The following is an 8432-nucleotide window of genomic DNA, read 5'->3' on the forward strand; positions in this document are numbered from 1 at the left end:
GGAAATAAACCAAAAGGTCCATGATGACAGAAAAAAAAAAAAGACGGAAGATACTAATTACAATTGAACTTTGAACAACACACAAGGGTTAGGGGCACCTACCCTCTGCGTAGTTGAATACACTAATATAATTCGAATATAACATAGTTGGCAGCCCTCCATATCCTGGTTCTGCATCATGGATTCAACTAACCTCGAACTGTGTAGTACTATACTACATGCTATTAAAAAGAATCTGTGTATAAGAGGACCCATGCAGTTCAAACCCCTGTTGCTCAAGGGTCAACTGGAATGCGACATGTGAACCTTACTTGATCCTGATTTGATCTAACCCTGATAAAGCATTTTTGAGAGAGTAACTTCCACTCAAATACTGACTAGAAATATATTATTATTATTATTATAAGTGTGTCGATGTAATTGTTCTTTTAAAAGAGCACTTACCTTTTTGATACACGAACTAAAGTATTTTATGGATGAAATGCTCTGATGTCTAAGATTTGCGGTAACTAAACAGGAGTAGAATACTGACCACATATTGATAACAGATGAAGCACAGTGATGGATATATGGGGGTTCACTACACCAATCTATTTTTGTATGTTTGTAATGTTCCATAATAGAAAGTTAAAAAAGGAAAAATGAAAAGAGAAACCTCAGAAGAAATCAAAGGTCACCTCTACATGGCGATATAGCATAGGGAAGTGATTTTAAATTTATTCTGCACTACAAACTGAATTTAGTGATCACAACCAACCTTAAAAACTAAATAAAATTTTAAAAAAAAATCAGTGGGCGTCCTTCATAGTAACAGTAAGTACTGTTTTGTGAAATGTTTAGGTCACGTATGTCTATATGTGTGTGAACTCGATGAAGAATATTTTTACTTAGGTTATGGGCAGAAAAGTTTGCAAAACATAGAACTAGTGGACAAAAGAATGGGCTCTATGCCAACATAATTAAGTAATGGATTTTAAGCTATCGAAAAAAAATACAAAGGAATCAATGAGTCTATAACTTATGATAAACAGATGAATAAATGAAGAGCAGGGAAAATGGCTCTTGACTATAGTATAATCAATGTCAAGTGCTGACTGGTAAACGTGTAAAGTGCTGGGGTTGAAACTATTTTGCAATCTTAGAAAAACTGGCTCAGGGAAGAACCATCAGGTAATGCTAAATTTAGGAGAACATTTTGGTGAGGAGTAAGGTATTTATGTGATCTTAGAGTACTTAAGAAATAGACATTGTACAGTGAAGAAACTGGACAACACCTCAACTAGATGATCAAAATTAACATCACCATGAGAGGCCGGATGATATGGCATGCCGTATATCTGACAGCCTGAGAAGGACATAGCATCCTTCACTTATGTAGTATTCCAGTTGGAACGTATAACCGAAGCCTAACCATGCGCAAGCATCAGACAAACCCAAAATGAAAAGCATTCTATTTTTTGTAAATGGGAGGGAGGCAGAAATGACTATTCTTCAGAAATGTAATTGTCATAAAAGACAAAGATAGGCTGCGGAAATGTTACAGATTAAGGGAGACTAATGTAACACAACTACATGTAAATCCTGATCCTGGTCTGGATACTGGAGTACAGGGGGAAAATGCTACAAAGTACACTGGATCACACGACACAACTGGAAAACAGACCTTACTGTGTCAATGTTAAAGTCACTGAAGTTTATAATATTGTGAGAATATACTTATTCTTAGGAAATATACACTGAAGTATTTAGGGGCAAAAGGCTATGATACATGCAACCTACTCTCAAATGGTCAGAAAACAAACAGCTTTGTAGTTAACTGAAAGCAAATGATAGAACAAATGGAGTGAAACATTAGTAATTGGTGAATACAGCTAAAGAATATACAGGTGTTTTCTACTTTTATTTATTTTTGAGAATTTTCTGAAAATTTTAAAGTATTTTCAAATAAAAACTTTAAAAAAAGCATTAGGGCTCTGGATCAGGCTGCCTATATACAAATCCCAGTCACCATACTAGCCTGTGTAACTGTGGTTAAGTCTCCTGACTCAGTTTCCTCACCTACAAAAACACATATATAATGAAGAATACAGTCATTCCTGGCCCTGCAGACCCAGTCACCCAGTCTGCAAGTGCTTGGCCCAGGTCCTGGTTGCTCAGCTGGACCTGCTTCCTCTACTGCTTTGCAGCTTTAAGAAAGCCAGTCCCGGAGAGCAGCTGGCTGTACTTTCTGTCAGTCTTCTTTCACAGGCAGGAAAGCCCCACCTTTATTTTAAGCACAGGCCTCGACTCTGGTTCTACCCTTGCCTGGAGTAGACTTGTAATTCTTATTATCATGCACAAACTCAGTCCCCTGCTACCTACAGCCACCCAGGCCGACATACAGGTTTCCACCATGTATCACTTTGTATTTCTGTTCCATTACTGGTCCAAAGAAACATTTACCCTTTAAAAAGTGGGACTATACCTTTTAGAATTCCACTTTTTGAATTCTTTTCTATCATTGTTTGGGTTTGGCACAAAGGAGACAGAAATTCACCACCATTCTGACTGGAAACCCCATTACCGTGTTCTTTCTTCGCCACTTAAAAAAAAAGCCTCTTTACTATCCTTCTATTGGCAGAGCAACCCTTCGTGGCTATTGTCTTAACGTTGTAACTCAGTTCTAGAGGCCAATGTGCACAGGTCCTACTGCACACGCTGCCTCGCCACATGATGTTAAGTCCTCAAACTCGAGCAATCAGCTCAAAGTCAGGTTCCAAGCCTCTGGTGTTGCTCTCTGCTTCTGTCTACCTACTGTTCTGATTCTCATGTTCCTCCTCCTGTTCGGCACCTAAGAACTGAATCTCCTTGTTCTCCCCTCTACCCCATCACCTGTTAAAAATCTCATCTATTAGCAAAATAATTATTTCAAGTGTTTTGACTGGTATTTCCATGTGCTTGGAGCGGGGCAGGCAAGCAAGAAAAGCAAGAGAGAACTCTCCTTCTTCGTTAGTTCAGGTCAACACACTGAAAGTTCAGGTTATTCCCTCATTTGTCTTTTAAACTGAAGCATCACCTGTCAGAACTGTTTCCCTACTCTTTTAACCCTCTTCTTTGAGCCCCCCAGCACCCCCTCCTGAACTACAGTAATGTTACAACAACAAGAGAATAACTTTGGCAAATATTTTAAACAAAGTACACATCAAAAACCTCTATTATAGTTATCTGTAATATAGGTGCAAAAATAAAATATCCCCTCTTCCACTGCCTAACACTCACACTCACCATTTCATTGGGATGGACCAAAAACAAATAGATCCCTGGATGTTTGTCAAAAACCTGAAAGGAGCAGTTAGCTTGTTCCATCCGGCAAAGTGCTTCAACGCATAATTCATCTAAATAGAAAAAATAAGGCAGTAAACATAAGACATAAATCTTATCAACGTATCAAGATTCCCTAAATTTGGCTCCTTCAGTTGCTCTGTAAGTAAATGAAAAGTTGCTCCTTTTTTTTTTAAACTGAGGCATAAAAATGCTGTAAATGTAGGAATGATATTTAGCTGCTGAAAGACCGGTAGGTTGATCATAGTGTGTGCCTATGAATTGCTCTGACTTTCCTAGTACAAACATCTTTTTTCACACTGGGCATAATTATCTCCAGAGAGCACCTTCTTAGAAGTATGGCTATAGGTCCAATTCCATTAGCATTTTACATTTTGATCCATGAGGACTTTATCTTGTACCACAGGGATAAAATCAGCTTTGCCCCACAAATGGCTATTTTGTCCTACTCTCAGTTACTGAGTAATCCATTTTCTCCACTGGTTTGAAATGCTATCATCAGCAAAGAGTAAATTCCCCAAATATATTCGGTTTACTTCTGGAGTCTCTACACTGCTCCATGAGTCTATCTGTACCAGCACTATCTTAATCCCTGTTGCTTCATGGAAATTTCTTCATAACTCTTTCAAAAGTATACTGAATAGACTCATACGTTTACCATATCAGATGAATCAACTTTATTTTGTCAAGCTTCAAAGAATATTGTAGTGACAGTGGTTAGCTTTGGGAAGGAGGGACAATGACTGGAAAAGTAAGAGGAGAGCTTCTGGTGTGTTGATGATGATTTGTTTCTGACCTGGGTGCCAGCTACACAAGTATGCTTAGTTTATGAAAAATCAAGCTTATATAGTTTTCTGGATATGGTACTCTTTAATAAATGTTTGAAAAATGACTTGTTCGAATTTAAAAATCTAGTTATTTTGAATTTATTTAGAAAGAACTGATTTATCTAATAAATCTTTAGATATACTTTTCAATTTACTGAAAATACAGAGGATAGAGAAACAAGTCAAATAACATGACAAGGAAGAAATCAGAAAAGTCCAGGAAGCACATTATTCTTTAGGGCAACCATCTGGTCTCAGCAAGTCAAAGTTATGACAAAAAAATCTATCTATCTATCTATCCATCTATCTATTTATCTAACTATATCTATACCTGTGCACACATACGTAAAAGTAAACTATTCTGGATTAAAAGAGATGTAAGAAATATGGAACCAAATGGAACCAAATGCACAGTCCCTGATTGGACTCTAATTTAAATAAATCATCCAAAAAACACATTTTGCAACTACTGGGAAAATCTGAATGTGGACTAGATACAGTAGTGGGTGCCTTAAAGGTACTGTTATTTCGTTAGATTTGACAGATCAGGAAAATGTCTTCAAGAGATTCATATTAAGAAATGCAAATATAAATGGCCAAAATCTAGGCAGACATAATATGCTATGCCATTGTGATTACTGAAAACTACTACAGACCAGTGGTTCTCAACCTGGCGATTTTGTCCCCCACTGGCCCTGACCCCCAACTCCCAAGGGACGTTTGGCAATATCTGGAGACAATTTTGCTTGTCACAACTAGGGTAATGGGGAGAGCAAGTCACTACCAGCATCTAGTGGAGAGAGGCCAGGGATGCTGCTAAACATCCTACAATAAACAGCATGTCCCTCAGGAACCAAGATTTATCCAGTCCAAAATGTCAACAGTTCCAAGTATGAAAAACCCTGCTACAGACAAATTCCAAGAATGAAAATTAATTGAATGGATAGAAGAATAAATATGTGATAAAGCAAATACAGCAAGATATCAGCAGCTGTACAATCTATGTGGTGTGTATATGGTATTCACTGTGTAATTCACTTTTCTAGGTTTGGAAATGCTCAAAATAAAACGTTTGGAAAAAAATGTATCCTAAGTATATGTTTAAGAAACAGATTTTCAATATAGATAAACCCAAATTCTTACAATTCTTAAAATATAAAAATGATACAACTGTGAAACACCCAAGATACTCACTAACACGCTCATGTAAAAGCAAATAAGGATATTTCAGTATTTCAAGAAGAGCAACTCGAAGCTTATTTTTAAAGTCTTCGCCAGTAAGGTCAAACAGCTGTGCCTCTCCATTGTTGTCTACTATATATAACTCGTCATCGTCTCCAATTTCTCCCTTCATGGCCTTTTCAAAGTGATTTATGAGACGTGAGGTTTCTAATTCCCATAAAACCTACAGGAAAAGAAAAACGGGCAGTGTGCTTTATATCTTATTAGCAACAAAATATACTGGATGTGACGATCCTTCTAGAAAGCCTTTTCCTAAGCATAAAAATTCAGAAGTTTAAAGAAGTACCAGGGCTTCCCTGGTGGCACAGCGGTTGAGAGTCCGCTTGCCGATGCAGGGGACACGGGTTCGTGCCCCGGTCCGGGAAGATGCCACATGCCGCAAAGCTGCTGGGCCCGTGAGCCGTGGCTGCTGAGCCTGCGCGTCCGGAGCCTGTGCTCAGCAACGGGAGAGGCCACAAGAGTGAGAGGCCTGCGTACCAAAAAAAAAAAAAAAAAAAAAAATTATATTAGATTTAAAGAAAACAGTCACTGAACATAAAAGTGGCTTTTATGATACATGAACATGAGTACATAGAGCATGAGATGTTTACAACATTGCTCTTGCAGAGTTTTGTTATCAACAGCACTGTCAACTATACTCTATTGAAAAGGAAATGAGAAGTTGGAGCTTCTTTACACAAGCTGGGCCTTCTCTGACTTCCCTCCTACGTTCCAGCCATAGGTAATTACCTTGAAACATCAGCTTTAGCATAAAGGCATTGGTTAGCTTCATCGCTAGGCAACTTTGTAAACATAAAGTTTTCCTCAAAATGTTCATAACTTATCATCCCCTCCTCTCTTCTATATTATTATACGTAACTCTATGGTCTGTATTCCATTTCTCACCAGATAAATATAATAAACCAATATTCAAAGCCACATATTTAAAATTATATGTTTCACTTTGGTTCCTGTGAATGAAAAAAAATGTTTGTCTTTATTGATTTATAGCACTTAACATTAAAAAATGAAGAGAGGGGAAAAAAAGAACTATTAGCCAATAAAAGAATAACCCAAGCCATTCAGATACCTGGCTGTTAAGAAAGTCAAACACAACGACATTAAAACATGAACCCCAAAAAACCCCACACGTCACTTCATTTCATGAAACTGTTTCACATCAAAATGTCTAAAAGTGGAGGATTATAAAATTCTGCTTTAGATTTCAATTCAATTCCATCAATCAATAAGCATTTATTCAGCACCTACTATCTACCAGGCTATGAGTTACGTACTACACGTATATTAGCATTCACAGTTTAAATCACGTTTTCAGTTCCCTGAATGCTTCCAACAGAGTTTAAATTTATTCTCTTCCTAGTTATCAAGCTCTGAAAAATACTGCCCAATTAATGTAAAGTACCTTATGTAAGAATGGCAATTCATCCCTTGCTTTGTGGTATTCCGCCACACATTCTAAGCAGTAGCAGAGGTCTTCATCAGCTGTTTGAAATTCACTGGAGTGGGTCTTGGATGCATAGCGTTGCAGGAAGTCAATGGTGGAAATACCACCTGGTGTACACCAACAACATGTGCTCATTCTGTACCTGTATCCAGAAAAGAAGACATGGAAAGACTAAAGAAAAAAAAAAAAAAAACACACAACACTTCAGGCCTATTCTGGTGGAGAATGGGTACATTTCCTACTAATGATCATGTCTTCAACTTACAATGTGCCTCGACCACATCCAGAACATTCTGCTGGCCAGCTTATCAATCACTGGCTAAACTCAATCTGAGCTGACTCGTAAAAACTTTACCTGTGACACATGAAAAATAATGAAATGAAAGCAGTTAGTAATAAACATCATAAGGCAACATACAGCTGTGTTATAAAGCCGGCTCAAAACTATACAGTACTGATGGGAAATTATATACAGAGACATAGAATTATCAATGTTTTCAAAGTACAGATTTTGGAGTGTTCTAATCATGTACTGGAGTCAAGTGAGAAGCTCAGGAAACCTTTCACATTCCCTGAGGCCCTGCTCCCGAAATCCCTGGAAACCTTAGAAATCCCCAAATATTAGTCCATACCAATAACAAAAACTCATATAGAGAAGAATTTTCTCTTGGTTTGGAAGTATATATACACATGACTTTGCACATGTGTGTATGAACTGCTGCCCATAACTCACTGCTCGTCAAGGCAGTATAAACTGTAATGGCTGCAAATATAATAGCTACAAAACTATTCCTACTAAGTTTGAAACGTACAGTTTTCAACTGTCTCCAATTTGGGGTTTTATACTACCATCAGAGCCTCCACCATCCAAACTCAAGTAAAAAGGGTTAAATGAAATTAATTTCAGAGATTGGTTCATGATGGCGGAGTACAGGATGTGCACTCACTCCCTCTTGCGAGAGCACCGGAACCACAACTAACTGCTGAACAATCATCAACCGGAAGACACTAGAACTCACCAAAAAAGATACCCCACATCCAAAGACAAAGGAGAAGCTGCAATGACGAGGGGCACAATCACAATAAAATCAAATACCATAATTGCTGGGCTGGTGACTCACAAACTGGAGAACACTTATACCACAAAGTCCACCCACTAGAGTGAAGGTTCTGAGCCCAATGTCAGGCTTCCCAACCTGGGGGTCCGGCAACGGGAGGAAGAATTCCTGAAGAATCAGACTTTGAAGGCTAGCAGGATTTGATTGCAGGAATTTGACAGGACTAGGGGAAACAGAGACTCCACTCTTGCAGGGCACACACAAAGTAGTGTGAGCACTGGGACCCAGGGGAAGGAGCAGTGACCCCATAGGAGACTGAACCAGACCTGCCTGCTAGTGTTGGAGCGTCTCCTGCAGAGGCAGGAGGGGAGGTGGCTGTGCCTCACCGTGGGGACAAGGACGCTGGTGGCAGAAGTTCTGGGAAGTACTCCTCGGTGGGAGCCCTTCCAGAGTCCGCCATTAGCCCCACCAAAGAGCCAGGTAGGCTCCAGTGCTAGGTCGCCTAAGGCCAAACAACCAGCAGGGAGGGAACGCAACCCC

This window comes from Mesoplodon bidens, assembly GCF_964165515.1.
Source record: "Mesoplodon bidens genome assembly, contig: HAP1_SCAFFOLD_1381, whole genome shotgun sequence".
Lineage (NCBI taxonomy): Eukaryota > Metazoa > Chordata > Mammalia > Artiodactyla > Ziphiidae > Mesoplodon > Mesoplodon bidens.